The sequence below is a fragment of the Ornithodoros turicata genome, chromosome 1 (assembly GCF_037126465.1).
Source record: "Ornithodoros turicata isolate Travis chromosome 1, ASM3712646v1, whole genome shotgun sequence".
In the NCBI taxonomy this organism is placed as follows: domain Eukaryota; kingdom Metazoa; phylum Arthropoda; class Arachnida; order Ixodida; family Argasidae; genus Ornithodoros; species Ornithodoros turicata.
Window position 1 is genome coordinate 173,478,132 of NC_088201.1, and position 6,241 is coordinate 173,484,372.

Below are 6,241 nucleotides of genomic sequence, written 5' to 3' on the forward strand. Positions count from 1 at the left end.
GCTCGTCGGCCCTGGGTAGCTGCGCATCGTTCGGGATTGGCAAACCAGGGGTCACTCAGCGAGCGATATACACCTGGGAGGGTGACCGAGCACTCCTCAATGCCACAGTGCAAGCCAGTGAATTATAAAGAGGGGGGCAAGCCATTAAAAAATAGGTAAATGATGCTAGACGTGTTTGAAATTCAAACTTACAGTTAAGATGGCTTCTATGGCTGCACGTAGAGAAACAGATACTCATTGAACGATGCGACAGCACCAGAGGACACGTGTTTCCCCGTGTTTGCGGCTCGTCGGCCCTGGGTAGCTGCGCATCGTTCGGGATTGGCAAACCAGGGGTCACTCAGCGAGCGATATACACCTGGGAGGGTGACCGAGCACTCCTCAATGCCACAGCGCAAGCCAGTGAATTATAAAAACGGGGGGAAAGCCATTAAAAAAATAAGTAAATGATGCTAGACGTGTTTGAAATTCAAACTTACAGATTAAAATGGCTTCTATGGCTGCACGTAGAGAAACAGATACTCATTGAACGATGCGACAGCACCAGAGGACACGTGTTTCGCCGTGTTTGCGGCTCGTCGGCCCTGGGTAGCTGCGCATCGTTCGGGATTGGCAAACCAGGGGTCACTCAGCGAGCGATATACACCTGGGAGGGTGACTGAGCACCCCTCAATGCCACAGTGCAAGCCAGTGAATTATAAAAACGGGGGAAAAGCCATTAAAAAAATAAGTAAATGATGCTAGACGTGTTTGAAATTCAAACTTACAGATTAAAATGGCTTCTATGGCTGCACGTAGAGAAACAGATACTCATTGAACGATGCGACAGCACCAGAGGACACATGTTTCGCCGTGTTTGCGGCTCGTCGGCCCTGGGTAGCTGCGCATCGTTCGGGATTGGCAAACCAGGGGTCACTCAGCGAGCGATATACACCTGGGAGGGTGACTGAGCACTCCTCAATGCCACAGTGCAAGCCAGTGAATTATAAAAAGGGTGGAAAAGCCATTAAAAAAATAAGTAAATGATGCTAGACGTGTTTGAAATTCAAACTTACAGATTAAAATGGCTTCTATGGCTGCATGTAGAGAAACAGATACTCATTGAACGATGCGACAGCACCAGAGGACACGTGTTTCGCCGTGTTTGCGGCTCGTCGGCCCTAGGTAGCTGCGCATCGTTCGGGATTGGCAAACCAGGGGTCACTCAGCGAGCGATATACACCTGGGAGGGTGACTGAGCACTCCTCAATGCCACAGTGCAAGCCAGTGAATTATAAAAAGGGGGGAAAAGCCATTAAAAAAATAAGTAAATGATGCTAGACGTGTTTGAAATTCAAACTTACAGATTAAAATGGCTTCTATGGCTGCACGTAGAGAAACAGATACTCATTGAACGATGCGACAGCACCAGAGGACACGTGTTTCGCCGTGTTTGCGGCTCGTCGGCCCTGGGTAGCTGCGCATCGTTCGGGATTGGCAAACCAGGGGTCACTCAGCGAGCGATATACACCTGGGAGGGTGACTGAGCACTCCTCAATGCCACAGTGCAAGCCAGTGAATTATAAAAAGGGGGGAAAAGCCATTAAAAAAATAAGTAAATGATGCTAGACGTGTTTGAAATTCAAACTTACAGATTAAAATGGCTTCTATGGCTGCACGTAGAGAAACAGATACTCATTGAACGATGCGACAGCACCAGAGGACACGTGTTTCGCCGTGTTTGCGGCTCGTCGGCCCTGGGTAGCTGCGCATCGTTCGGGATTGGCAAACCAGGGGTCACTCAGCGAGCGATATACACCTGGGAGGGTGACTGAGCACTCCTCAATGCCACAGTGCAAGCCAGTGAATTATAAAAAGGGGGAAAAGCCATTAAAAAAAAATAAGTAAATGATGCTAGACGTGTTTGAAATTCAAACTTACAGATTAAAATGGCTTCTATGGCTGCACGTAGAGAAACAGATACTCATTGAACGATGCGACAGCACCAGAGGACACGTGTTTCGCCGTGTTTGCTGCTCGTCGGCCCTGGGTAGCTGCGCATCGTTCGGGATTGGCAAACCAGGGGTCACTCAGCGAGCGATATACACCTGGGAGGGTGACCGAGCACTCCTCAATGCCACAGTGCAAGCCAGTGAATTATAAAGAGGGGGGCAAGCCATTAAAAAAATAGGTAAATGATGCTAGACGTGTTTGAAATTCAAACTTACAGTTAAGATGGCTTCTATGGCTGCACGTAGAGAAACAGATACTCATTGAACGATGCGACAGCACCAGAGGACACGTGTTTCGCCGTGTTTGCGGCTCGTCGGCCCTGGGTAGCTGCGCATCGTTCGGGATTGGCAAACCAGGGGTCACTCAGCGAGCGATATACACCTGGGAGGGTGACCGAGCACTCCTCAATGCCACAGTGCAAGCCAGTGAATTATAAAAAGGGGGGAAAAGCCATTAAAAAAAATAAGTAAATGATGCTAGACGTGTTTGAAATTCAAACTTACAGATTAAAATGGCTTCTATGGCTGCACGTAGAGAAACAGATACTCATTGAACGATGCGACAGCACCAGAGGACACGTGTTTCGCCGTGTTTGCGGCTCGTCGGCCCTGGGTAGCTGCGCATCGTTCGGGATTGGCAAACCAGGGGTCACTCAGCGAGCGATATACACCTTGGAGGGTGACTGAGCACTCCTCAATGCCACAGTGCAAGCCAGTGAATTATAAAAAGGGGGGAAAAGCCATTAAAAAAATAAGTAAATGATGCTAGACGTGTTTGAAATTCAAACTTACAGTTAAGATGGCTTCTATGGCTGCACGTAGAGAAACAGATACTCATTGAACGATGCGACAGCACCAGAGGACACGTGTTTCGCCGTGTTTGCGGCTCGTCGGCCCTGGGTAGCTGCGCATCGTTCGGGATTGGCAAACCAGGGGTCACTCAGCGAGCGATATACACCTGGGAGGGTGACCGAGCACTCCTCAATGCCACAGTGCAAGCCAGTGAATTATAAAAAGGGGGGAAAAGCCATTAAAAAAAATAAGTAAATGATGCTAGACGTGTTTGAAATTCAAACTTACAGATTAAAATGGCTTCTATGGCTGCACGTAGAGAAACAGATACTCATTGAACGATGCGACAGCACCAGAGGACACGTGTTTCGCCGTGTTTGCGGCTCGTCGGCCCTGGGTAGCTGCGCATCGTTCGGGATTGGCAAACCAGGGGTCACTCAGCGAGCGATATACACCTGGGAGGGTGACTGAGCACTCCTCAATGCCACAGTGCAAGCCAGTGAATTATAAAAACGGGGGAAAAGCCATTAAAAAAAATAAGTAAATGATGCTAGACGTGTTTGAAATTCAAACTTACAGATTAAAATGGCTTCTATGGCTGCACGTAGAGAAACAGATACTCATTGAACGATGCGACAGCACCAGAGGACACGTGTTTCGCTGTGTTTGCGGCTCGTCGGCCCTGGGTAGCTGCGCATCGTTCGGGATTGGCAAACCAGGGGTCACTCAGCGAGCGATATACACCTGGGAGGGTGACTGAGCACTCCTCAATGCCACAGTGCAAGCCAGTGAATTATAAAAAGGGGGGAAAAGCCATTAAAAAAATAAGTAAATGATGCTAGACGTGTTTGAAATTCAAACTTACAGATTAAAATGGCTTCTATGGCTGCACGTAGAGAAACAGATACTCATTGAACGATGCGACAGCACCAGAGGACACGTGTTTCGCCGTGTTTGCGGCTCGTCGGCCCTGGGTAGCTGCGCATCGTTCGGGATTGGCAAACCAGGGGTCACTCAGCGAGCGATATACACCTGGGAGGGTGACTGAGCACTCCTCAATGCCACAGTGCAAGCCAGTGAATTATAAAAAGGGGGGAAAAGCCATTAAAAAAATAAGTAAATGATGCTAGACGTGTTTGAAATTCAAACTTACAGATTAAAATGGCTTCTATGGCTGGATGTAGAGAAACAGATACTCATTGAACGATGCGACAGCACCAGAGGACACGTGTTTCGCCGTGTTTGCGGCTCGTCGGCCCTGGGTAGCTGCGCATTGTTCGGGATTGGCAAACCAGGGGTCACTCAGCGAGCGATATACACCTGGGAGGGTGACTGAGCACTCCTCAATGCCACAGTGCAAGCCAGTGAATTATAAAAAGGGGGGAAAAGCCATTAAAAAAATAAGTAAATGATGCTAGACGTGTTTGAAATTCAAACTTACAGATTAAAATGGCTTCTATGGCTGCACGTAGAGAAACAGATACTCATTGAACGATGCGACAGCACCAGAGGACACGTGTTTCGCCGTGTTTGCGGCTCGTCGGCCCTGGGTAGCTGCGCATCGTTCGGGATTGGCAAACCAGGGGTCACTCAGCGAGCGATATACACCTGGGAGGGTGACTGAGCACTCCTCAATGCCACAGTGCAAGCCAGTGAATTATAAAAAGGGGGGAAAAGCCATTAAAAAAATAAGTAAATGATGCTAGACGTGTTTGAAATTCAAACTTACAGATTAAAATGGCTTCTATGGCTGCACGTAGAGAAACAGATACTCAGAGAACGATGCGACAGCACCAGAGGACACGTGTTTCGCCGTGTTTGCGGCTCGTCGGCCCTGGGTAGCTGCGCATCGTTCGGGATTGGCAAACCAGGGGTCACTCAGCGAGCGATATACACCTGGGAGGGTGACTGAGCACTCCTCAATGCCACAGTGCAAGCCAGTGAATGTTATATATATATAAAAAGAAAGTTATATATATATAAAGAGGGGGCAAGCCATTAAAAAATAGGTAAATGATGCTAGACGTGTTTGAAATTCAAACTTACAGTTAAGATGGCTTCTATGGCTGCACGTAGAGAAACAGATACTCATTGAACGATGCGACAGCACCAGAGGACACGTGTTTCGCCGTGTTTGCGGCTCGTCGGCCCTGGGTAGCTGCGCATCGTTCGGGATTGGCAAACCAGGGGTCACTCAGCGAGCGATATACACCTGGGAGGGTGACCGAGCACTCCTCAATGCCACAGTGCAAGCCAGTGAATTATAAAGAGGGGGGCAAGCCATTAAAAAATAGGTAAATGATGCTAGACGTGTTTGAAATTCAAACTTACAGTTAAGATGGCTTCTATGGCTGCACGTAGAGAAACAGATACTCATTGAACGATGCGACAGCACCAGAGGACACGTGTTTCGCCGTGTTTGCGGCTCGTCGGCCCTGGGTAGCTGCGCATCGTTCGGGATTCGCAAACCAGGGGTCACTCAGCGAGCGATATACACCTGGGAGGGTGACCGAGCACTCCTCAATGCCACAGTGCAAGCCAGTGAATTATAAAGAGGGGGGCAAGGCATTAAAAAATAGGTAAATGATGCTAGACGTGTTTGAAATTCAAACTTACAGTTAAGATGGCTTCTATGGCTGCACGTAGAGAAACAGATACTCATTGAACGATGCGACAGCACCAGAGGACACGTGTTTCGCCGTGTTTGCGGCTCGTCGGCCCTGGGTAGCTGCGCATCGTTCGGGATTGGCAAACCAGGGGTCACTCAGCGAGCGATATACACCTGGGAGGGTGACCGAGCACTCCTCAATGCCACAGTGCAAGCCAGTGAATTATAAAGAGGGGGGCAAGCCATTAAAAAATAGGTAAATGATGCTAGACGTGTTTGAAATTCAAACTTACAGTTAAGATGGCTTCTATGGCTGCACGTAGAGAAACAGATACTCATTGAACGATGCGACAGCACCAGAGGACACGTGTTTCGCCGTGTTTGCGGCTCGTCGGCCCTGGGTAGCTGCGCATCGTTCGGGATTGGCAAACCAGGGGTCACTCAGCGAGCGATATACACCTGGGAGGGTGACCGAGCACTCCTCAATGCCACAGTGCAAGCCAGTGAATTATAAAGAGGGGTGCAAGCCATTAAAAAATAGGTAAATGATGCTAGACGTGTTTGAAATTCAAACTTACAGTTAAGATGGCTTCTATGGCTGCACGTAGAGAAACAGATACTCATTGAACGATGCGACAGCACCAGAGGACACGTGTTTCGCCGTGTTTGCGGCTCGTCGGCCCTGGGTAGCTGCGCATCGTTCGGGATTGGCAAACCAGGGGTCACTCAGCGAGCGATATACACCTGGGAGGGTGACTGAGCACTCCTCAATGCCACAGTGCAAGCCAGTGAATTATAAAAAGGGGGAAAAGCCATTAAAAAAATAAGTAAATGATGCTAGACGTGTTTG